We start from the raw sequence: 26,565 nt of genomic DNA, 5'->3' as shown, positions 1-26,565 counted from the left end.
GCGCATGGAAGCCTGAACTGTAGAAGTGAAAATATTATACTCCACGTGAAGGAGGAGAGAGCCTCTGGGCCACGAGTTCTTCCAGTGGGAATCTTCTGGTTGGTGTCCGATGCCAGGGCACGCAGAAGTGTAACTAGATACTGGGACTGCTGGAGTGACCATAAAACAGCAAGTAGTTAAAATAGCATCAATTTAAATCGCATTATTAGACCGCCTAACTGCCCCTAAAATCCTGTTAACGTTTTTCCGTACTTCTCACACATGACGCTATCCTCCTTCAAATAAGTAGTCACTTAAAGCAATGAATGCGTATCGCTTTAAGAGTCACTTTTTACTTGGGGCCCGTTCACTTCCCGGAGGGCCCTCACCCAGGCCTTAAGTTCAGCTTTCATTTTCTTGCCACATTTTAGTGCTCACAATAAGAATGTAAATAAGAAACGGGGAATCCTGCCGCTTCTTTCAGCCAATTCACTGGTTACTCAGTGACGACAAACAGGAGTTACTTTTTGCCGCAAACTTGTTTGCTGACATGCCTCATTTAAGAGAGAGAATGTGCTTCTTACTCTTGGCTCTTCGTATCTTCGCTACGCCACTGCTTGCCCCGATGGGGACAAATGAGCACGAATTGCTGGGAAAACAACCCGAAAACTGTGAAGGTGTCCCCGTCCCCGCTTAACGTCTCTTACTTTCCCACAGAGCAGGCAGGACCTGCACTCCGAGGGGTGCTGGGCTCTGCACCCAGCAGGTGGCGGAGAGGTCGTTGCAGGTGGACGGTGGTTTAATGGGTGATTTAACAAAGGAGGACGTTGCCCAGATGCACCGGATTTCGAGAGGCACCGCTTGTCACTGTACAGTGAAAGCCGCTAATCTGAACGCTGGAGATTTCATATTCGCTCTTTAGTTCGATAGATAAAGAATGTCAGGAGGTGGGTTGCTTGCACTGCAAAAGCCCAACCCCCCCCCCCCCCACACACACACACACAGATACTTAGCCCCGCCCCCTGGTCTTGATTTGTCAACTGGCAAACACCATCTTCTTCTCTGATCAGCACAGTGGGCGCTCCATGCAGACCAGCTTCCAAGAAGGATGGGATCTGGTCAACATGCAAGGCCTCGTGGACAGTGGAGTCAGACATAAAGTTAGAGCTTACACAATGGTTTTATCGCCTTACATGGGCACATCTGTCTGTGCCCGCTACATTACCAGCTGTTGTATTCTGACGTTTTACCAGTAGGCTATGCCCCAATCAAAACTAAAGGGTGTCCCAGTAGTCCTATCTGGACAGGGTAACCAGAGTAACATAGGTAGTACTTTTTGAGTGCCTAGAGTTGAAAGTGGTATGTGTTTATCACCACATTGATATGCGCATTAAAGATTCTTGGATTCTGCGCTGCAGTTGGCTGGGCTTTTACGCTATGTTATTTATAAAGCAGTCTGGCATTTGTAAGAATTTGTCTCCAAAAAAAGAATGAGTTATCTTGCATTACCTTCTGCTGTGAGAAATGTATTTTGAATTCATTGGTATACTGTAGAACGAGGATCTTAAATGTTACTTGCAGCTGAGGGGGTGCATTGATACAGTAAAACACCTGTCATCTCCACATGGAAAAAAGCATATTCAAAACTCTTTAATCATGCAAACCAAAGGAGTAATGTAGATATTGAAGAGTGCAGAACTCTGTAGAAGAGACACATCTTGGTGGATAGCAGGGCATCAGGGCCACTTGTGGGGTGCGATTGGATAAGGAGGAAACAATTCAATTCTAGGTCTTACCTTCAATGCATATTTCAACCAAAAGCCTTATCTTGTTGATGGACAGTGATGAATACCACAGACAGGGTTAGGGCATCGATACTAAAAGACATAAATACTACTAATACTTTGCATAAGTGCAGCTTGTCAGCAACATGTTAAAAAAAGATGTTAGAGACCTAAAACTGCTAGATTCTGATGGATCTAAAGATGGCTTGTTTAAAAGAGGCTGATTCACATATTTGATGTAGGTGAGCAGGTGCATAACCTTGCTTAAGAGAGGCACTGATTTAATACTGGCAGGCTGTTGCAACAGACTCTGATGCGTACACATAAAGGACATCAGGAAACCTGAGTGGTTTCTGGCGTTCAAAAGATGATTATTCTCTATTGCAGAGATTGGATGGTGATATGAAAAAGAAGCTTTAGCCTGGCCTGTGTATTCTGGGCATGCATCGGATGGAAAAGGCGCTGTTTTTTTTTGTTAAAACCAAACTGCTGATAGCTAGAGACTCGTAGTACGTGGTGTCTGTTGGTCGAAATAATAAAAAACCTCATTCAAGCTGTCACATAGTGACTGTTATTGGTCCATATCAGTGCATCCTCCAGGTGGCTATAGGACTCATGTAAGAAAAAAAAAAAAACCTAAAGCTTTCGCTGGAGGTTTTGGGGGCTGACAGAATTTTGCAGGCAAATGCATTTTTAGCAGCTTATGCCATTAATCTGTACTTTCACTCCTGAGTCTGATGAGGCATCCTGCCTTCTGGATTAGAACGATTGTGCCAACATCATTCCAATCTGCGGGTTGCTTCCTTCTCAAGCAACTGTTCCTGGTGGTCTCAAATATTGTGGTTCAGTGCCATTATGACCTGGTCAGTTAGTGGGATCTGAGCTCAAAAGCTTGGGCCAGACAGCTATTGAACCTGAAAAGAATGACACCGAGTCTTTGACTGACCCAATTTCAGGAAAGTTGCTTACTAGTTGAGTTACTTTCTCCATGCTTGCTAGGGAACTATAGCTTGCTTAGGCGATGATAAATAAGTTTAATTCCTGCATGATCAGTCCACGAAAAACCCTCTACAACAAAAGGATCAGTGATGAAAATTGCTACCAAGTTATGGCCAGATTGTGTGTAGTTTGGCCAAATTCAGACTTGAATATTCCTGATCGCCACCACCACATTTATGCTCCGAGTTCAGCTACAGATAGAAATGTCCAAGGACTATCCTATCTGGATAACACACTGATAATGGAAGCAAAAAATCTGGTTGGTCCTCAAAGTTCCCTGTGTGACAGGATGGCTGGATGGCAGTTACTGTTGCAATGGATTCTCTAAATGGGCAGGTTGTAAATAGTTGTCGTAGCCTCGAGGCGAGGGGTCCTGAAGCGAATTTACAACCAGTTTTAGTCTAATTCCCAATGCAAAATGGCCCTTAATCCTCATTCCAGAGAACCAGTTGAGTAGAACAACAAACTATCAGATGAGAAACGCAAAAGTAACCTGAACTCAGAAGGCAGAAAGAGGTGTTCTTTGATTGAACTAAGGGTTGACTGTTTCCTGGAGTTAACTGTCTACGCTACAGTAATCCTACTTCCTACCACTGACTCCTTGCCAGTGGTCATCTCATTACATGCGTTTACTTGCCTGCATACTACCCATTTCTTCATTTGTTTTCAAAAAGCAAAGAATGTATGGTGCTGGTACAGTGGGACACCCCTCGTTTTAGTAAAAAGAAAAAAGAGAAAGTAATGAGTTGAGGGGTTTTGAGCTGACCGCTCATTAAACAAAAAGCAAGAAAAGATGACTGTCCAGTCCACTGCTTTTTAACCCCGCCCATGTTACCACTTTTCCATAAGAATCAGAAACGTTCCAGCGCTGTGAGGCAGCGTGGGAGGACTTCACTGCGTGAAAGTCACCAGTGTGCTGCATCCCTCAGTGAAAATCCCATTATGCTATGTCCCAGACTTCCTTAAACTTATCCCTGACATCATAATACCACAGACTGATTGAACAGAATGTGATCCATGTAAAAATGTGTTTTGCAGTAATTACAGCTGCTCGAACTCTTGTTTAAGACTGTACAGGATGTGAGATCATAGCTCATGTGACTGCTTCACTGCAAAGTAGCAAGAGTCCATGTTCCCAGTTCAAGACTGTCCCTAATCCCCATGCCGTCCAGCCGACCTCTTGTGCAGATCAAGTGAAGAGCTCAAACAGTTAAATACAGCACAGAATTCAATTTGAATAAAGACATGCAGCTTTATTTAGGTTACTAGCTTTCTTGGGAAGTTTACTGTGTAAATAGTGGGCTACCCGTCGTAATAGAGTACAAAGCTGCTTTTGAGGAAGTACTTTATTCTAGCTGGTGAGTCCTTTTGGTAGCTACTGTGTCTTGTTGGTAGCTGGTGAGTCCTCGTTGGTAGCTACTGTGCCTTGTTGGTAGCGGGTGAGTCCTCGTTGGTAGCTGGTGAGTTCTTGTTGGTAGCAGGTGAGTCCTCGTTGGTAGCGGGTAGTCCTCGTTGGTAGCTACTGTGTCTTGTGGTAGCTGGTGAGTCCTCGTTGGTAGCGGGTGCGTCCTCGTTGGTAGCGGGTGCGTCCTCGTTGGTAGCTGGTGAGTCCTCGTTGGTAGCTGGTGAGTCCTCGTTGGTAGCTGGTGAGTCCTCGTTGGTAGCTGGTGAGTCCTCGTTAGTAGCGGGTGAGTCCTCGTTGGTAGCGGGTGAGTCCTTGTTGGTAGCTTGTTGGTAGCGGGTGAGTCCTTGTTGGTAGCGGGTGAGTCCTTGTTGGTAGCGGGTAAGTTCTCTTTGGTAGCGGGTGAGTCCTTGTTGGTCGCTGGTGAGTCCTTGTTGCAGGAACAAAATGATTTGTCATGGAGGTGCTGATCAGTGACTCATGCGAGACCACAAGTGGACATCTTACTGCTTCCTCTTACTTAGCGTATCGGAATATTCGAGAACACCCCCCTCCCCCCCACCACCACCAAAGGTGAAACGCATTACTCAGTTCTCGCGCAGTACAGATGGTGAGGGGCTTGTTCGAAACCCAGACATTGATATGCATCTGTAATCGCTGAAACAATGTGCTAATACAAAAGTGTAACCGAATCCTGATTTTGGGCACATAAACTGACAATATTCAAATGTAATTCTATCTTTCTGCCATATCCTCTTATGTCTGAAGAAGGAAAAATAGCTGACAAAACTTCTGCCTTCTTTAGAGTAGCAAAAGTTATACTTATGTTAAACATATAAGGTGGAAAATATGACTGCGGGCGCATATTGTTTTGCATCTGCACATTACTCTTGTCATTGGCACAATTACAGGTTTTGGGTTAGGGTAACCTGATACATGAGATGTTCTAGTGGAAAATTACCAAAGTAGTTGTTCATCCTAAAAATGATTACAAAGAATTTAAAAAGTGAACCACTTTCCTCCCTAGCTCGTAGCACTCACTAGACGACACAGAAAAATAAAATGAGCCACCATTCACAGGCTGCTGTCTGTGGCTGGCATGCATGGATGCATTGCATTAGTGCGTGGTGTGTTCTGTGCCATAGATGCAAATAAGAAGGAACACTCCAATATGGTTGTCTCGTGGGCAGGGTCGGCTTTAGGGCGGTGCGACTGACCTGTATAGGGGGCACTGACCTCAGGGGGATGCTATGTTTAGCAATAACTTACAAAACCTGCAGCACCTGAGGAAAATTTCCTTGTGTGTCCAGTCTTCAGGAATCAATTAAAATGCCAATATAACTCTTGTGATTAATGTTCTTCCAGAGAGAGAGAGAGATCAAAGTTTTGTTCAGTGGCAGTTTTGACTCTATATAAAGTAGTGCAGAGGGTTAAACAACAGAACTATGTTTTATGTAGATAGCTGAGTGGATTAGTAAAGCCAGCCTTTATAAGCGCTTTAGAACAAATGAAATGTATGTGAGAGGGGCTATTGAGAGATGAGGGGCACTTTTGCAGGGTGCTAGTGAGGGAATCGGACAAGGTGGTCATGGGGTGGGGAGTGCAAAAAAAGACTGGTGCACCAGGCACCACCAGCGCTAAAGCAGGCCCTGCTCATGGGTTTGTGCAAGTATCCTCTGAGAGGAGACCATCAGGGCCACTGTACATGATATCCATATCAGTGCTTCATTTGAGCTGGTGGTTTCCGATGCGGGGTACCAGCAGTTATTTTTGAAGGCCGGCACTTATTTTTCTGCCTCAAGCATTTACTGCGAGCAAAAGACACACATGAGAAATGCAGAGGAACAAAAAAACAAAAAAGCGTCACAACGTGAGAAAGCAGAAAGCTGCAAGAGTGAGCTGAAGGTGTAGGTAGTGGCTGTAAATAGACTAAAGAGGCCCGAGGTGATTTCAGGATTATGCTGCCTCAGTATTCCATGCTCACAAATTTAATTGCCGCAACTGCATGTTTGAGGACAGCTTTGGGCAACAGTATGTTTTTATTTACAAATTAAGCACTGATCTATATTGAGCATGCCACATGAGCACATGAAGGTCTAACCTAGATCAGGATTTGGCAATGGTGAAAATGGGTGCAATCCAGCAAGAACATTTCTGGGTGAAAGGTCAGCACTAAATCCACAGGCTGTGGGATTTGAAGAGGGAATCCATTAAGGTAGAAAGAAACTGGAGTGACTAGTGCAGAAGTGTGATACTGACTGAAGCTGAAGCATGTCCCATGGGCCGAGCGAGTAGCAGTGGTGCTGAAGGCGCTCAACAGTGGAAGCAATCAGAGGGTAGGTCAAACTTAGATGCCCTGCAAAGCTGAGATGGGTGCACTTATGGTGTGATAGCATGTTCCGTGCTGGGATACCCATGGGCAGGTGCTACCTCATGGAGGAACCCTCGGCAGCAAACATAAATCCACGTTTTCTGCAAGGAAATGCATGACTGATGATTGCGTGAATCCTTGAGATTTGTGATTGCTACTCCCATATACCGATCAGAATTTGAGCCACTGAGCAAACAAGGACAATGTCACCCCCAGATGTGAAAAAGTGATGCTAGAAAAGAGGTCCTTTTCTCCGGAGATTACAGGTAGAAGTATGTCTCCACATTCTTAGGAACTGACTGAAAGGGATCACTGTTAATTGCAGCCATCAAAAGCCAATAGGGAATTTCTCCTAATATCCAATTTAGGTCCGTGCGAAGGAGCCTCAGCTGATGTGGATAGCGGTCATAGTAGCTGGTGTGGAACGAGAACTGTGAGGTCCCTGTTAATAATGGCCATAGCAGCCGTACAGGCACCGTTTCCTAAAATTAGATTAAATGATGTCACTGAGGTAGAGACCTAGTTGGATAACATTGCTGGAGTACAGCAAGAGTTTTGGCTGTGTGAATATGAGAATGGGTACCTTGAACACAAAACTTAGGGAAACAGCGCATCCTATTAGGCAAGCTTTCAAAAAAGTGTAGTGGATGCAATGGTTCATTTTGAGATGGAATTAGACTAGCTGCAAATCATGTCAAATACAGCAAATGTGAGAATTCTGACCTTGTCTGTGCTTAAAGATCACAGATTTTTCTTAATTCATGGGTGTTACCCAAGCAAATCCTCCTGTCCACTGTCCTTCGGTTTCTGTTTGACAGGACTGGCAAGTTACCGAATTTAGGGCCTGATTTTGAACTTGACGGACAGGTTACTCCGTCACAATGGTAACTGATATCCCGTCTGCCAAAATCGAAATCCCCTTTTCTATCCTATGGGATTTAGATTTCTGTAGACGGGATATCTGTCACCGCTGCGACGAAATAACCTGTCTGCCCAGTTCTAAATCAGGTCCTTAGTTACTCCCCCTCCCCAGTCTCAAAACTCTTTGTCTTTAAAACACCAGTAGCCAAGAAATCGCAGGAGACAAGTGTAGGAAAGTACCATCTTGCCTGGCATGTTACCCCCATATTTCACTGTATATATGTTGTTTTAGTGTATATGTCACTGGGACCCTGCCAGCCAGGGCCCCAGTGCTCATAAGTGTGCCCTGTATGTGTTCCCTGTGTGATGACTAACTGTCTCACTGAGGCTCTGCTAATCAGAACCTCAGTGGTTATGCTCTCTCATTTCTTTCCAAATTGTCACTAACAGGCTAGTGACCAATTTCACCAATTTACATTGGCATACTGGAACACCCTTATAATTCCCTAGTATATGGTACTGAGGTACCCAGGGTATTGGGGTTCCAGGAGATCCCTATGGGCTGCAGCATTTCTTTTGCCACCCATAGGGAGCTCTGACAATTCTTACACAGGCCTGCCATTGCAGCCTGAGTGAAATAACGTCCACGTTATTTCACAGCCATTTACCATTGCACTTAAGTAACTTATAAGTCACCTATATGTCTAACCTTTACCTGGTAAAGGTTGGGTGCTAAGTTACTTAGTGTGTGGGCACCCTGGCACTAGCCAAGGTGCTCCCACATTGTTCAGGGCAAATTCCCCAGACTTTGTGAGTGCGGGGACACCATTACACGCGTGCACTATACATATGTCACGACATATGTATAGCGTCACAATGGTAACTCCGAACATGGCCATGTAACATGTCTAAGATCATGGAATTGTCCCCCCAATGCCATTCTGGCATTGGGGTGACAATTCCATGATCCCCCGAGTCTCTAGCACAGACCCGGGTACTGCCTAACTACCTTTCCCGGGGTTTCACTGCAGCTGCTGCCAACCCCTCAGACAGGTTTCTGCCCTCCTGGGGTCCAGCCAGGCTTGGCCCAGGAAGGCAGAACAAAGGACTTCCTCAGAGAGAGGGTGTTACACCCTCTCTCTTTGGAAAAAGGTGTCAGGGCTGGGGAGGAGTAGCCTCCCCCAGCCTCTGGAAATGCTTTGATGGGCATAGATGGTGCCCATCTCTGCATAAGCCAGTCTACACCGGTTCAGGGATCCCCCAGCCCTCCTCTGGCGCGAAACTGGACAAAGGAAAGGGGAGTGACCACTCCCCTGCACCTCCCCTGGGAGGTGCCCAGAGCTCCTCCAGTGTGCTCCAGACCTCCGCCATCTTGGAAACAGAGGTGCTGCTGGCACACTGGACTGCTCTGAGTGGCCAGGGCCAGCAGGTGACGTCAGAGACTCCTTCTGATAGGCTCTTACCTGTGTTGCTAGCCTATCCTCCTTCCTAAGTAGCCAAACCTCCTTTTCTGGCTATTTAGGGTCTCTGCTTTGGGGAATTCTTTAGATAATGAATGCAAGAGCTCATCAGAGTTCCTCTGCATCTCTCTCTTCACCTTCTGCCAAGGAATCGACTGCTGACCGCGCTGGAAGCCTGCAAAACCGCAACAAAGTAGCAAAGACAACTACTGCAACCTTGTATCGCTGATCCTGCCGCCATCTCGACTGTTTTCCTGGTGGTGCATGCTGTGGGGGTAGTCTGCCTCCTCTCTGCACTAGAAGCTCCGAAGAAATCTCCCATGGGTCGACGGAATCTTCCCCCTGCAACCGCAGGCACCAAAGAACTGCTTCACCGGTCCCCTGGGTCCCCTCTCAGCACGACGAGCGTGGTCCCTGGAACTCAGCAACTCTGTCCAAGTGACTCCCACAGTCCAGTGACTCTTCAGTCCAAGTTTGGTGAAGGTAAGTCCTTGCCTCCCCACGCTAGACTGCATTGCTGGGTACCGCATGATTTGCAGCTGCTCCGGCCCCTGTGCACTCTTCCAGGATTTCCTTTGTGCACAGTCAAGCCTGGGTCCCCGGCACTCTAAACTGCAGTGCACGACCTCCTGAGTTGTCCTCCGGCGTCGTGGGACCTTCTTTTGTGACTTCGGGTGAGCTCCGGTTCACTCCACTTCGCAGTGCCTGTTCCGGCACTTCTGCGGGTGCTGCTTGCTTCTGAGTGGGCTCTTTGTCTTGCTGGACGCCCCCTCTGTCTCCTCACGCAATTGGCGACATCCTGGTCCCTCCTGGGCCACAGCAGCATCCAAAAACCCTAACCGCGACCCTTGCAGCTAGCAAGGCTTGTTGGCGGACTTTCTGCACGGAAACACCTCTGCAAGCTTCTTCACAACGTGGGACATCCATCCTCCAAAGGGGAAGTTTCTAGCCCTCTTCGTTCTTGCAGAATCCACAACTTCTACCCTCCGGTGGCAGCTTCTTTGCACCAACAGCTGGCATTTCCTGGGTGTCTGCCCACTCCCGACTTGATCGTGACTCTTGGACTTGGTCCCCTTGTTCCACAGGTACTCTCGTCTGGAAATCCATCGTTGTTGCTTTGCTGGTGTTTGTCTTCCTGGCAGAATTCCCTTATCACGACTTCTGTGCTCTCTGGGGAACTTAGGTGCACTTTGCACCCACTTTTCAGGGTCTTGGGGTGGGCTATTTTTCGAGCCCTCACTGTTTTCTTACAGTCCCAGCGACCCTCTACGATCTCACATAGGTTTGGGGTCCATTCTTGGTTCGCATTCCACTTCTAGAGTATATGGTTTGTGTTGCCCCGATCCCTATGTGCTCCCATTGCATTCTATTGTGACTATACATTGCTTGCACTGTTTTCTATTGCTATTACTGCATATTTTGGTATCATGTACATATATCTTGTGTATATTTGCTATCCTCATACTGAGGGTACTCACTGAGATACTTTGGCATATTGTCATAAAAATAAAGTACCTTTATTTTTAGTATATCTGTGTATTGTGTTTTCTTATGACATTGTGCATATGACACTAGTGGTACAGTAGGAGCTTCACACGTCTCCTAGTTCAGCCTAAGCTGCTCTGCTAAGCTACCTTTTCTATCAGCCTAAGCTGCTAGACACCCCTCTACACTAATAAGGGATACCTGGACCTGGTGCAAGGTGTAAGTACCCCTTGGTACCCACTACAAGCCAGGCCAGCCTCCTACATTGGGATGGACAAAGAAGAGAGAAGCCAGTTTCAGCAGCAGCAGAACTAATTAGTGCTGCCCAGTCAATACTGGTTGAAAGTACATTCTAAATCTAGTTGTGATGTCTCTAGTCAGTTGTTCTAAGAAAATGGCATAGCTGCTCAGCTGTAAGATATGGGGAAAAGATACCCCCTGGAGGAGTTATTTGATCATATAGAGGTACGAGACCGAAGGTTCATAAAGTCGTGGAATTCTGAGGTGACTTGCAGGATCCTTGCAATGTACAGCTGGAGATACTTTATGTCTTATATTTTGGGTTATAGTACGACTTTGGTGTAACTCTACAAAGTGTGCTGTCCCACCCAAAGGTGCAACGGGTGAACTTGGATCATCACACCTTCAATGAATGTGAAAGACAAGGTATTGTAGCTCTCAAGACGCTATTCAATGTGTAATTATATAAAAGTATTACTTTTGGGTTACTTACAATCCCATAGAGGGATGATGGGCACCATGAAAACAGCACCAAACCTTATTTTGTTATTCAAAATATGACACACATTGTACAAGGAAGAATAAGCATGTTAACGTTAAAAGTATTTGTAGGAAAGTACCCTCTTTCTTGGCATGGTTACCTCCATTTTCTGCCTGTTGTCAGGATTTCCTTTGGGAGAGGGAGGTAACACCCTCCCCCTTTGGAAATAGGTGTGACTGGCTTGGAAGGGGTAGCCTCCCCCAGCCACTGGTTTTGCTTTGAAGGGCACATTTGGTGCCCTTCGTGCATAAACCAGTCCTCTCCGGTTCAGGGACCTCCAATCCCTGCTCTGGTGTGAGACTGGACAATGGAAAGGGGAGTGATCACTCCCCTGTCCATTACCACCCCAGCGGTGGAGCTCAGATCTCCTCCAGAGGGTCCCTGGGTTCTGCCATCTTGATTCCAAGGTTGGCAGGGAACTCTGGGTGCATCTGATTGGCCAGGCCAAGCAGGTGACATCAGAGGCAATCTCTGATAGGTTGTTACCTGGTTAGGTGACCAAGCCCACTCTTTAGGCTATATGGAGTCTTCCTCTGGGGTGGGTCCTCAGATTTGGCTTGCAAGACTCTAGCAGGACTCCTCTGCACCCTCCACTCTGACTTCTGGCTACTGGAACTGCATCTGGACCCTCCAAGAACCGACATCACTGCTAACACTGGAAGAAGACTCTTCTGCAACTTTGTTTCTCCGGCTCCTGCCAGCTTTGCAACATTTCCTCGGCCGTGCATCCTCAGAAGACTGTAACTCTTCAGCCTGCACAAGGAGAAGAAGGAATCTCCCTTGGGGTCAAGGCATTACTTCCCTGCATCTGCAGGTACCTTGCTGCAATGACAACTGGCTGAGTGGGTCTCCCCCCATCCTAAGTGGCGTGGATCCCGCATCACGGGTGGTGGTCTGGAGTGGTCCCCTTGGTCCTCTCTACCAGCTGTCGCACTTTGGTGGTTGTAAGACCTTTACACTCCACGCAAGACAGTACCCCCATGCACTGCATTCTTTGCAGCTGCCAAGGCGTGTTTGCTTAACCTCCAAGGGGAACTTCAGGCAACGTGTAGCTCCAGTCCCCAGCACTCCCTCCTGCAATGCCTGGGCCTCTGTGTGGTCCTCCTGCAACGTGGGAGCCTCTTCTGTGGTGCTGTGTGTGCTGCTTCACTGACTTCTGTGTCCCTATCCTGTGGGACGCCTGTGGGTGCTGCCTCTGCTTCTGTGGGCCTTCTGCAACATGGAGGGTCCCCTGTGACTCCCCCTTCTGGGTAGAGTCCTACTGGACCTTGCTGGTCCCCGACTGCACCTCTTTTCCTCCAACCGTGAGTTTGCCTTTGTCAAGGCTTGTTGGTGGAAATCCTTCACCGACACCCGTCTGCAGACCAGCTTCCAGTGTGGGACACCTTTTGTACTCATCAGGAACTCTTCCCCGGTTTCTGGGCTGCAGTGCTAACCTGTCTTCCTTCTTCGTCGAACAACTCCAATTAGTACCTCTGGGTGGGTAGTATCTCCCACTCCTCCTGGACTCCATAGACACTTCTGGATTTGGTCCCCTCACTCCACATGTCTCCCTCTTCGGTAGTGCACCGCAGTCTGTTCTGGGTGTCTTCTTTTTCTTATTTTCCACCTTTGGAGTAGCTTTGGGGAATTCCAGTGTTTAACTCCTGCATTCTTGGTAGCTGGGGGGGGGGGGGGGTACTGTAATACTTACCTGTGTGGGTTCCTAGTACTTCTAGCTACCCTCTACGTGATCTTACCTAGGTGGGGGCTCTGTGTTCGCATTCCACTTTCTTAGTATATGGTTTGGGCTCCCCCTAGGGCCGATATTGCTTATTGCTATTTTACACTGTTTTCCAACCTTTTATGCCTCTTACAGTTTATTAGTGTGTGTGTGTGTGTTTATTTATATATATATATATATATATAGTAATTACTTCCCTCCTATTGGAGGGTTGCCTCTCTCGTATTTTCTGATGCTGTGTGCCAAAATTAAAGTACCCTTATTTTTGACCAACCAAGTGTTTTCTTTCTTGTGTGTAAGTGCTGTGTGACAGTAGTGGTATTGCATAAGCTTTGCATGTCTCCTAGATAAGCCTTGGCTGCTTATCCACAGCTACCTCTAGAGAGCCTGGCTTCTAGACACTGCCTACACTTCACTAAGAGGGGATACCTGGACCTGGTGTAAGTACCATAGGTACCCACCACACACCAGGCCAGCTTCCTCTATTTATTACTACAGCACCAATGTTTCTTAGTACATCAAAAGCAACAACACAGAATGTTATAAAAATAGCAACACAACACAATATAAATAACAAGAACAAAATTAACATTTCCAGCATTGCTATGTAATTGAAAATGTTGTGTAGAATCTAAACCCTATTGCCTACTTCTGACCGCTATATTACGGGAGCATGAAAGGCAGAGCAACTTGCAGGCTAGAGTTTCTTAGGGAGAAAAAATGCACTGCGTTCCTTGTTGACAGCACAGGCTGTCTTTATCAGTTGATGCAAGAAAATGGTGTTCCCCGTTAAGGGCAAACGCCGCAGCGGTAGTAGTCAGTCGTCTTACTCTGGGACTTGGATTTATCAGCTTCAATTTTCAGGCTAGGTGCATTTTCTATGAACTGTGAAATGTACTGGCAGCAGGTGAGGTGATGTTTTGCAGATTCTGGGCAATAATCTGGGCGAAGGACCTCTACTGACATATGGCCCTGTGGCGGTCCTTACACACTAAGGGCCAGATGTAGCAAAAATAAAAATTGCGAGTCGCAAAATGCGAGTCGCAAATTGGAATGCCAGAAAAAAAAGCGATCCGATTTTGCGACTCGCAGCCGGACTCGCAACGCTGTGTGCGAGGTCGCTGTTTGCGAGTGTGCAAAAACGAACTCGCAATTAGCGAGTGGGTGTCGCAAATTGCGAATACCTTCAAAATTGCTTGCAGATGCAGTAGAACACTCCAGAAAGCATACCAGAACACCCTGGAAACACTTCCTGGCACATGATGATGACATCACAGCCAGGAAGTTAACAAATACACCTGGGAGGAGGGCTCAACAGTGAGCAGTGTCTCTGCCACTCACAGTAGGGTGCTGAGGAGTGGTAGGCACAGCACAATGGACGCAGCAGGGACCAGCCAGGCTGGCAGGAGGGGCAGGAGATCATAGATAACAGCCAGGACAGATTCATGTGGCACATGGCGTTAATGTGCCACATGACTGGTTGGCATTTTCCTGCCCATGGACAATTTCAACTTGTATATAGTTTCTTCATGACATTAATAAAACAGTTATTTTTGTTCCACTTAACAAATGGTTAATAGGTGAGTATGGTGGGAGTTGACACGTACCGGTCAGAATATTGCGTTGCAATGTGGTCCCGTCTCAGTCTGCCTTGATTAGCTAGACTCCTATCCCCATGATGGCGATGTGGTTGTTCTTGCTCTTCATCATCAGGATCTGGGTCTGCAGGGGTGAGAGGTAGCCCACGTCGGGTGGCTATGTTGTGGAGGATGCCGCATGCAACCACAATTTTGAAAGCGGTAATGGGGGTGTATTGGAGGGCGCCTCCACTGCGGTGGAGGCATCTGAATCTTGCCTTCAGCAGTCCGAAGGTGCGCTCGATCAGGTTCCTGGTCCTCTTATGCGCACTGTTGTATTGCCTCTCTGATTCAGTTCTGGGTGTTAAAAACGGAGTCATGATCCAAGGCCTGAGAGCATATGCACTGTCACCTGTTGGGCACAAAAGTACACGGTTAGGAAGTCCAGATTGTCATGCACAGTGACCTGTGTGTATGTCTGCAAGTGTCTGTGGCTCTACCTAGGAGGTAACCGTCTCCAAATTCCCCACGTTCCAGGCGTTGATGTATCCCACTATGCCTAAAAATTTATGAGTCATGGGTACTGCCAGGAAACTTAGCTACGATGTCCGTGATGACATAATGGCCATCACAAACAACCTGTATGTTGAGTGAGTGGGTACACTTCCTGTTGCGGAAAATGTGTTCCAGATTAGCAGGGGGGCATATTTGAATGTGTGTCCCATCTACACACCCTATGACATGAGGAAAGTGGACAATGCGGTAAAAGTCCAGCTTGGTGCTGTTAATTTCTGCCTCATTCCTCGGTAAGTATATGAAGTGAGACATGTGCGTGACTAAGGCATCTAGGAATGCCCTGAGGAACCTTGACACTGCACTTTGGGATACCCCACCTGCCACGGCAATGACCCCCTGATAGCTCCCTGAGGCCAAGAGGTGCAGTGCGCATAGCACTTGCACATGCGTAGGGATGGCGCAGCCACGCAGAGTCTTGTGTTCTAGCTGTGGTTTCAGTAAATCTATTAATTCTAGAATGGCTGCGCTGCTAAGGCGGTATTTGTCATAGATCTCCTCTTCAGTTTGCTGAAAAAGAGTCTGCCTGGTTCTATATATCTTCTCCTGTCTGTGGCCCCTCCTCCTCCTCTGCTGGGCTGCGTAGACTCTCCTCCTCACTGCTATCAGGTATATCTCCGCCATCTTGAGTAACCCAGATGCCTTCTGGGTCCCCTTTTATACTTTGGTAATGGTTACCACCTGCTCTGAGTTAGTGGTAAATGGGACATGCAAACTGGGCTTTTTGCGACTAGTCGCAATTTGCGAGTTGCAATTGCATAAGGTTTGCGACTCGCAAATTGCGACTTGCAAATTGCGGGTCGCAAAATGGGGTCGCAACGGATGCGACTCGCAAACGGGTCCCATCGCTTTTTGCGAGTCGGAAATGGGCTTTTTGCATCCCATTTCCGATTTTGCACTGTCGCAAATTGCGAATCGGCCCGTTTGCGAGTCGCAAACGTTTGCTACATCTGGCCCCAAATCTTATCAGACATAGGAATGTCTGACATAAATTTAGGAATGTCTGACATAGATTATGTGCATCAAGGAATGCCTCCCAGTCATTTTCTTATGAACATATAAGGCAAAAAGATGTCAACTCAGACTACGTTATTTTTGGTATATGTCTGTATATGTTCTTATTTAACCTTGACATGGTGAGGAGTAGATATTTGACCCAAACAAATGTCACATTTGATGTTGTAGCTATGTCATTAATCAAAGAACTTGACAAAATCATAGTTCCTAGAAAGATAAGGTCTGGCGATATCTGTGTTAAAAGGCATACGTGACAGTGATTCTGCACAAATCAGGGAACATGGTGATTTCCGTTTTATAAATTAAGTAAGATAGCAGCCTCCGAGAAATAAGATAGATTTAGGGCCTACATAACATGGAGTCAGGCCCTAGGGACAAAAAGCATTTACTGATTTGCTGCAAATTACAACCCAGCTCCTTGCTGTAAGCAAGTGGCGGGTTTCATAGTTCGAAGTCCTGCATCCTGGATGCAGGTACTTGAAGGCTGAAGGCTTTGTTGAAGAGTTTTGTTTTCAGCGCACTTCCTAAGGAAAGCAGAAAGTGTCATGATTAAGGCACACACACCCAGCATGACATAAATGCCGTTTTTTTTCATTTGCTATTCCAAGATGGCAGATGCCATTTAAAGCAATAAATAAAATAAATTATGTATTCATACACAAAAACGGTTTTGGAAACTAGACTGGCCTGGACAGCTAATGGCAACTGCAATGCCAGTAAAAATATTTTTTTATGTCAGTGGGGGTGGGAGGGGGGAAGTAACAGAGGAATGAGTGGGGTGAGAAGATGAGAGAGAAGTCAATGTGAGTAGGAGTAAGTGAAGGGGGTGGGGGAAAAAGGCCAGGGAGGGGGAAGCAATGAACAAGCTAGTGGTGCAGGGAAGAGGAAGCAATATATGGGGTTGAGTATTTGAATGGGAAAGCAGCTCACAAAAGAGAGAGAGCAAGAAAACACATGCTCTAATGAAGTGCTGAAAGAAAAAGAAAAAAAGTAGTTCCATGAGTTTGAGAAGTGGAAGGATACAAGTCATCCAACCAAAAATAAGGTAAAGAAGCTGTGCCCCAAGTTAGGGACAAATGTGACAAGAGGAAGAAAAACCATCAAATATGAGGCAAGCAAATGAGAGTGACAAAGTGAACAAATGGCAAGCAAAGGGTTTGCTGTGGTCCACAAGAGGACTTTCTACATAGACAACTAAAAACTGTATGTAACTGAGACCTAAAACTTCCACCCGTCACATCAGCCAACATGCTTCAACATGGTTGGCAATGCAAATCCTTCTTTCTACTTTCGTCTAAGATATAACAGTTTGGCTCTTTCATATGAAGAAGACCTCAAAAGATCTTCATAGGAAATTTCAGCTCCATATCAAGTATTATTACATCCGGATTGTCTTTATGGTTCCTCCCCTTACCAATAATGTTTCAAATGTGCACGTACTGTTACAGACATCCACTACATTTTTATTTGTAACCGAGTGGCAGTGAGATCAGCATTTTCTGCATTCTTAGCAGCTGACAGTCAAAATTCCCTAAAACATACACATCAAAACATTCCAGCACACCATGCGCACATGCAAGATACACTTTGTAATCTTTGTTTTCTTAAAGCTCAAATTATACATCTCTATATCAAGAGATAAAATAAATACTTTTTTTTCCATAACAGATTTTTCTGGAGTCCTTGATATTTGTCATTACTATTGGTGAAAAATACTGCAACAGAAATGGCATATTTCTTTCATCTGTTTGCATAAACTTGATGCTTCTTTAGATTAATGTATGGCTATGAAAAGCTTGACAAAACCCATCATGCTTCTTTAACAAAAATGTACTTATCTTGTGTAGATCAAATTATATCTCCTATCTGGTCCTGTTTCAATATGTGGAATGTTGAGGGCTCAGTGGAGTGGTTAGAAACATTATAGATTGACTGTTCTGCCGCTGTGCCAAACCTATGGTACCCATACTCATTTGTAGTCATGGAACCAACTTGTGTCTTAAGGGGGAGTCTTTGTTGGCTCCGTCATCAGAAATCTGTAGTCAGCCACCCATCTTCTGATTTCTAAATGACAAGAGGAGGGCCCGCCAACTAAAGAAATTTGAATAATGAAAATAAAAGGCCAGCCCTTTTTAAGGTGAGTCTTCCAACGTGGTTTCCTGATTGGTCATGGCAGCTGTAGCAGGAAATATAGAATTATTCCCAACATGTAGGGAGAACAACTCCATAAATGTCAGGGGCATTTCTTGTTTATTTCTCAGACACAAATCCTGCTTTTAGAATTTGTTTCTGAGAAACCAAAACATTGCAGAGCAGACTGCCATGGCAATGATTTTTCAGTGATAGTGATCCCGCCATTCCATTTTGACTGTAATACCTTTGACAACAATTCACCTTTAGCAGGGATACCAAAGTAATGTGGACAAGTTTTCATGTGCGAGTACAGGCTGGGCTTTTACCACCTCATCGGTTTGGTGCCCACCAAGGCCTAAACTATGCCCTTAATTTTTATGGAATGACTTTTGCTGGATTTGAAATATAATATGAATAAAACGTTTTCTGCCTGTTTCACACAGTCTGACACAACTTGACATGGAAATCAGGATGACTGCTGGCATGGTGTAAAATTATATTTAGGTTACCTTTAAAAGTTTTCACACTGATTATGTGGGGAAATGTTTGCTTTGCATCTAATTAATTTTCTATATTCTTTGCTGTGTTGTGTTATGTTATATGGATTTGTATAGTGCACTTATCAAGTGAGAGGGTATCCAGGCACTTGGAAATGTGTGTAGTTGGGTGGTCCCAAAGGTGCTTATACGAAGAGCAAAGTCTTCAGCCTCTTGTGGAACTCAAGAAGTGAGAAGGAGGCTCTAATGTGTAGAGGGAGATCATTCCATGTCTTGGTTGCGATGTAAGAATAAGACCGACCTTCAGTTTTGATTTTGTGGGTGCATGGATTGTGCTTGAGTGACAGTGAGGCAGAGCATGGGTGTCAGGTGGGTTGGTGTAGGTGCATCCGATTGTTCAGGTATTTTGGTCCTGTGTTGTGTAGGGCTTTGTATGTGTGCGTTAGGTGTTTGAATTGCCTATGCTTGTGAATGGGAGCCAGTGAAGCTTCCTGAGGTGCGGTGTGATGTTGGTGCAATGTGGGAGGTTGAGTATGAGTCCTGTAGCGGTGTTCTGGATGATCTGGAGTCTGTATAGGAGGAGTTTGCTGATTCCGGCGTAGTGAGAGTTGCCGTAGCCCAGCCTACTTGTGATGTGGTCTTGCATGACGGTCCTGTGAGGAAGCAATAGATCCATTTGAGAGTGGATCCTTGTATGCCAATCTTGAGGTCTCCTTTTGGTGAGGGTATTATGGTTAACAGTATCAAAGGCCGTAGAGAGGTTGAGCAGGATGAGGACCACTGTTTCTCCTTGGTCCAGGATAATTTGAATGGCATTGGTGCTGCGATGAGTTCTGTCAGTGCTGTAGTTCTTTCTGAATTCTGATTGAGTGCTGTCTATCAGATGGGGAAGTTCGAGGTTGGTTGTGAGTTGCTTGTTGATGGTCTTTTCAATCACTTTGGCTGGGTAAGGAAGCAGGGCAATGGGTCGGAAGTTGCTCAGTTGATTTGGGTCGGCTGTAGGCTTCTTGAGGAGGCTGTTGATTTTTGCAAGTTTACATTCATCTGGGAGAGTGACGGACGTTATGAAGGTGTTGATGATGTGGGTCAAGGTGGTCCTGATTGGTGATGTTTCTAGGTTCTAGATGTGATGGGTGCATGGGTCCACTGGGGACCCTGGGTGGATGGTTCGCATGATTGCCACTGTATTGTTTCTGGTGAGTGATGTCCATTCGGGCAGGTGGCCAACTTGGTTGGTGGTGGGTAGGTTAAGAATAAGTTGTCTGGGGTTGGATTGGTGCACGAAGTTGCAGTAGATGTTTGCAGTTTTGCTGTGGAAGAAGTTAGATAGATTGTTACAGAGTTGATGGGAGGCAGCAATGTTGGTGGGAGTGGCTGAGGGCAATATGAAAATATTGACGATCAAGAAGATCTCTGTGCAGATGTTGTCCACAAGCTCTTCGATGCAGTCCACAAGCTCTTTTTTCTTGGTGTCTCTTATTTGCTGGTGAATGCATCTGAATGCAGCCTGCAAGTCTAGCTCTCCATTTCCTTTCTCCATTCCTTTCGGACTGTTTATAGGGTTGTTTGGTGTCCGAAAGTCTTCTGTGTTGCAGCTATCCTGTTTTTATGATCTACTATGCTTGTTGCGTTTGATAGGTGCAAGGGAATCTGTGCAGTTCTTGATCCAGTTGTTAAAGTTGTTGATGTCCTTGTCGAGGTTGTCTGTGGGGCTAGGTTGATCTGTGCTGAGGGCACTGAGCCAGTCTGCTTCTATGTTTTTGCCCCAGCTGTGACTTGGAATGCTGAACCTCTTAGGGTTGTTGACTTGAGGTGTGTTGATTTGGAAGTGGATGATGGAGTGGTCTGTCTATATGAGCGGTGTGGTGGAATTGTATTTGATGCTGGCCCTTGTGGTGAAGATGGGATCCAGTGTGTGTGCTGTGGCGTGTTGGTTCTGGGGTGAGCTTGGTAAGTCTGACATTGCTCAAGCTTTCGAGGAGTGCTGTGGAACAGGGATCATTTTGGTCTCCCAGGTGAAAGTTGAGGTCACTGAGGAGAATGTGGGTTCTGGAGTTAATGGTTAGTGGAGCGACAAAGTTAGTGATGAGGTTGGTAAAGGTGGGTCGTGGTCCGGGTGCTCTTTGTCTATATAAATGTTATTTCTTTTTTTAATACAGTTATCTCATCTTGTATTAGAAGACGTCCACTTGGCACTCCTCAACTGAATGTTATTATGTATCAGAAGTATCTTAAGTCTTTTTTCTGTGCAAGCTGTCTCATAGCTAGACAAATCTGATAGGGACTTCTAGTTGCAGATTCCTTACCTTAGAATTCCCCCCAGGCTTCAGTCTGGATACCCCTGCATGCTGTCAGGTGGCATCAGTCATCTCTGCATGGGTCCTATATAGGTGCCATCCTGGCACGCTCATGTCAGTTCTTTTCTGCCCACGCCAGCCAGAGATGATCTGAAGAACTACACCTCAGTCACTTTTTGACTGGGCTTTTTCGGCTTTTTGTAGAAGATTTTTGAATGTCTACACTCCTTGTGCATCGAGGATGTCAGGCGATGTTTGTGATGGATCCGCACCTCGTATGCTTGTGGTGCGCAACCATGACCTGAAGTTGTGCTCTGTCAGACCATGAATCTTAAAGCTTTGAATGAGCAGTCCCTAAAGCTTCTTGTGGCCTGGTGCTCGATTCCGTGTTGCTTCCAATCTTGGTTGAGGGGAAAGTCCCTAAATTGGTCATGGAGCTCCCATTCTTCATCGTCCCACTCCAAGTCCTCAGGATGGTCGGGTAAGAGGCATAAGAAGAAGTTGAATAAGAACAAAAGTTCTTTGACTTCACCCCATCCGTCGGCCGACGAGGGAAAGGGAGCATCATCGCGCAAGGCCTTTGTCCTTGGAGCCTGTGTCTGGGTTGGCTCTGCACCTCCCAGAGTTTTCTGGGACGAAGCAACCCCTGCCCAATGTAGACAGTTTTATGAGATCATGCGCCCCATCTCAGGGCAGCCCGACTCCGCCAGAGCGCCTTTGGACCCTGTGAGGTTGCCAGGGGCCCCCTTGGGTTCCGCGCCAGCAGCTTGGGCCTCAGCTCCAGGGGTCACCCAGGGCTCCGTTCCCAGATAGAAATCGTAATACCACCTCGACCTTTGCCAGTTCTAATGTTGACGCTCTTGACCCGCCCGTGGCTCCAGGCAGCATCGACCCCATCCTTCTTGCCGACTCTGACACGGAGCCGGATCAGTGTTGCGTGACACCTATGTCAGATCCTGACCCTTATTGGTTGCAGGACCCTTTCGGATCCCAGCTCCAAGACCCCATGGACTAGCGGATGGACCTTGGTAAGGCCAGTGGTCTAGATACTTCCCCTGACACTTTCTCCGATGAGGAAGCGTCCACTTCAATGGTGGTGTGAAAAGAATCCGAGAATGGTGGTACGAAGAGCAGTAGAGGTCCTCGACCTTGAGATAGCTTCAATGGCAGTCAGGACTAACCTCCTAACAGAGGTATTTTAGCCTGGGGCTTCATCCTCTGAGCCCCTTTTGCTCTTCAGTGAAGCCCCAAACCTGGCACAGGGGCTCCTGTGAACAGGACAATTGCCCGCCGCCATAGACCTTCTCCAGATGACCCAATGTCCCTGATGCAACACCCCACCCTGGAGAGCTTGGTTAATCAAGCCTCTACTTCTTAGGGTGCATTCCCTTCTGCATCTCTGGATATAGAATCCAAAAGGATGGGCCAGCTTGGGAAGAAAATGTTCTTTTCCTTCAGCCTGGCATTGTGGTCTGTGAACAGTGCATGCCTTTTAGGCCATTATACCCATACTGTATGGGACACAGTTGTGCATGTGCTGCCACAGGTTCCAGAGGAGGCCTGGGCTATTCTCTCGAAAGCTGTCACTGATGGGGGCGACGCAGCAATGTTCACAATCAGATGTGGGCTTGACACTATTGACTCACTGGGCAGAATGGGCTCACCGACAGCAGCCTTTGGGCGCCATGCCTGTCTTTTCTGGGGGTGTCTAATCTACCCTTTTGGACATGTCCTTTGATGGCCCTCATCTCTTCAGTGAGAAAACAGACTTGATGCTTGTGTGCTTCAAGGGCTCTCGTGCTACGGCCAGGTCCTTGGGCCTCGGAGCTGCTCCTTGTCCTCTTCAGTCTGCTTCTCACCCCTTTTATGGCCACAGAAGGGGCGTCCTATCACAACCCTTCCCCTCTGGCCACCAGGCCGTGCATACTACCCAGCCTCTGTGTGGCTGAGGAAGAGAGATCCACCATCCCTGTGGATCAGGGAGCTAGCAATCCAGTCAGCCCCCCTTCTGCAGCTGCCTCCAAATCTTCCTAGTCTGACGCTTACCCAGTAGAGACCATTCGGAGGCTCTGCGGGCAGTCCGTCATGTCAGACAGTTGGGTTTTGCCAATAGTCACATACAACCATGCCACCATCCTACTATCAGATGGTGGATGATCACCTAGCACTTCTCCGCAAGGAGTTAACGGCTCTCTTGGCCAAGGGAGCCATAGAGAAGGTCCCTGTGTCAGAAGTAGTTTGCAGTTATTTCTGTTACTAAGGACAAGGGCCTGTGTCCTATCCTAGACCTTCAGTCCCTCAATCTCTTCCTCAGAAAAGAGGTGTTCAAAATTATCACTCTGGCTCTGGTTATATCTGCCCTGGACCCAGGAGACTGGATGCTTATTTTCACATCCCCGTCCTGCCTGCCCACAGATATTACTTCCTGTTCACGGTAGGCCACAGGTGCTTTCAGTTCACCATGCTCCCCTTTGGCCTTGCCAGTGCCCCTTGGGTGTTCACCAGGTGATGGCGGTGGTAGCAGCTCATCTGCTCAGGTCGGGCATTTCCGTCTTCCCCTCCCTCGACGACTGGCTGTTGAAAGCAGGCTCGTCCCAGGCTGTCATCTCCCAACTTTAGACTATGGTGGACCTCCTGCATTTGCTGGGGTTCACAATAAACATGCTGCAGTCACACAGGACTCACACTCAGCTGCTCCCTCTCATTGGAGCTGTTCTGGACAAGTGAAGTTTATGACGTATCCTTCCAAGTGGCGAGACCAGGATACTTAGGCTATGATACCATTGTTTGAGCCTCTATCCTGGATTTCGGTGAGACTGACTCTGAGGCTGCTGGGCCTTATGGCCTCCTGCCTCCTGTTGGTGAAACATGTCAGATGGCATATGCGGGCTCTGCAGTGGGGCCTGAAATTCCAGTGCATGCAGCATCCGGGAAATCTCTCTGACATGGTCTAGATCTCGGCGGGAACTGCATGACATCTTCTGTGGTGGCTAACCGTGATTAGGTCAGAGGCAGAACCCACTCCCTTCCCAAACCAGATCTGACACTAGTGACAGGTGCGCCACTCCTGAACGAAGTCCAGACTCCACATCAACCTTTTGAAGCTCCAGGCAATCAGACTGGCATTAAAAGCATTTCTTCCCTCTTTCAAAGGAAAGTTAGTGCAGGTGTTCACGGACATTACCACTGCCATGTGGTACTGCAACAAGCAGGGTGGGTGGGGTTGTGGACCCTTTGTCAGGAGGCTGTGCTCCTTGGGACGTGGCTAGAACATCAGGGCATTTCCCTGGTGGTTCAACACCTGGTAGGCTCTCTGAACGCCAGAGCAGACAATCTCAGCCGACAATGTCTGGTCAATCACAAATGGAGTCTCCAACCAAAGGTGGTGCCAGGTCTGTTTCAGCAGTAGGGAGAGCCTTGGTTAGGTCTGTTTGCCTCTGCAGAGAATGCGCAGTCAGCAGTTTTGCGCTTTAGAGTTTCCAAGGCGGCTCTTGCTCGGCGACACTTTTCATTGTGAGTGAAGTTCAGTTCTCACGTACGCCTTTCTGCCCATACCACATCTGCCCAGAGTTCTCAAGAAAATCAAGAATGACCAGGCCAAAGTAATCCTTGCGGCTCCATACTGGGCATGAAGAGTCTTGTATCCCAAGATGTTGAGCACGGCCATCGATCCTCCGATCAGACTGCTCCATTCGCAAGATCTTCTGTCTCAGCAGCAGAGGGCAGTTCTCCATCTGAACCTGTCCAGTCTCCGCCTTCTTGCGTGGAGATTGAGCAGCGGCAGTTGGCAGCTTTTGACCTTTCTCCAGAAGTCTGTAACATTATCTTGGCAGCCAGGCGTCCGACTGCGAAAAGGTATATGCCTGTCGCTGGAACAAATTTGTGACATGGTGTTCAGACAAGGCTGTTGACCCCCTGTCTGCCCCTCTTTCCGAGGTCCTCTTGTTCATACTTTCTTTGGTCCAACAGTGCTCTGCTTTTGGCACCCTCAAAGGTTTTCTATCTGCAATCTCTGCTTTTTTTTTTTTTTTTTTTTAGATTACCCAATCAACCGTCTTTAAGTCTCCTACTATTAGTGGGTTCCTTAAAGGGCTTACCCACATGTTTCCTCCATCCCCTTTCATCATGCCCCAATGGGGTTTGATTTTGGTTCTGACCTTCATAATGTGCGCTCCACGTGAACCGCTCCATAACTGTCCTCTCAGGCTTCTGACGTTAAAAACAGCCTTCCTTGTGGCCGCAGTGTGAGTGAGCTGCAGGCATTATCATCTAAGCCACCCTATCTTTCCATCTATCCTGAAAAAGTAGTACTCCGCACTAGGGCTTCTTTCCTCCCTAATGTGTTTACGCCCTTTCATGGCCAGACTGTAACCTTGCCTACTTTTTACACACCCAGCACCCTTCTACGGAAGAAGAGACTCCACTGCCTGGACTGAAAAAGAGCGTTGGTGTTCTGCCTTGATCGTGCCAAAGAGTTCTGGGTGTTTGATCAACTCTTTAATGGTTATGTGGGTGTGAAGAAAGGTCAGGCAGTGCAGAAGAGAACCATCTCCAGATGGGTTGTTCTCTGCATTAAAATATGCTACGCATTGGCTAAAAAGCAACCCCCGGAGGGTTTTCACACCCACTGTGCCAGAGCGACAACTTCACCCACTGCGTTAGCATGCAGAGTTCTAGTCCTGGACATCTGTCAGGCAGTAATGTGGGCATCCTTACACACGTTCACCAAATACTACTGCCTGGACAGTCAGGTCCAAAGGGACAGGTACTTTGCCTGTTTGCACCTGCAGGACTTCCTAGTATGATCTTGGTTCGCAGACCCACCTTTGGGGGTGGTATTGCTGACTATCTATTCTAAGGTAAGAAATCTGCAACTAGGAGTCTCTATCAGATGAACAAGTTACTTACCTTCGGTAACGCCTTATTTGGTAGAGACATATTGTAGATTGCAGATTTTACACCAACCCATCCATCCTCCCTACTCTGTGAACTAATTTCTAGAGACAGGGACTTCCCTTTCAGGGCCCTAGTTTTGGCACACCAGTGTTCAGTGTTCCTCTTGGATCTGCGCTTCTGGTATGGAAAGTTGTGAAAAGAAACTGACAGCGTGCTGGGGTGGTGCCACTACAGGGCCCGCAATGTCATGTCCAGCTTGCACGACCCCGACGATCGACGTGGAGCTGACCGATGCCACCTGACGATGTGCAGGGGTACTGTGCAAGAAAAATCTCTGGATCCAGACTGATGCCTGGGGAACATTCTAAGTTAAGGAATCTGCAACTAGAATATATCTCTTCCAGATGAGATGTTACAGAAGCTTGTTCAACAAGGTGTTTTGGTGTAGCACTAAGTCTCCTTTTATTACTACTAACCTAGCCTTATTGAAGTTGATATGCTTTGGGCCTGCAACCATGTTTAAAGCATATAGCCGAATTTACCTAACAACAAGCATCAACTCATTAGTTATCTTAAAACTTTCATCTGTTGAAGGCATTTGATAAAAGGATTAGGCATTTCCTAAGCTGTAGGTGTCGTCCAAGGGTTGGTGGTCTCTTATATCAACCACTGTAATCCTCTCCAATATGGAGTTCATAATAAACATTCTCAGTCCCCTGCAAACTACTAT

General features: G+C 46.9%; 1 protein-coding gene across 1 annotated transcript in view; it reads left to right on the top strand.

Moving 5' to 3' along the window:
* The window catches only part of ATXN10 (ataxin 10), a 1,000,711-nt gene that overhangs the window by 532,666 nt on the left and 441,480 nt on the right, over positions 1–26,565 (top strand). The gene's annotated exons all lie outside the window — the stretch shown is intronic.

The sequence above is a fragment of the Pleurodeles waltl genome, chromosome 4_1 (assembly GCF_031143425.1).
Source record: "Pleurodeles waltl isolate 20211129_DDA chromosome 4_1, aPleWal1.hap1.20221129, whole genome shotgun sequence".
NCBI classification, from domain to species: Eukaryota; Metazoa; Chordata; class Amphibia; order Caudata; family Salamandridae; genus Pleurodeles; species Pleurodeles waltl.
The sequence above is the reverse complement of the archived record's forward strand: the minus strand, read 5'-3'. Positions and strand labels throughout refer to the sequence as shown.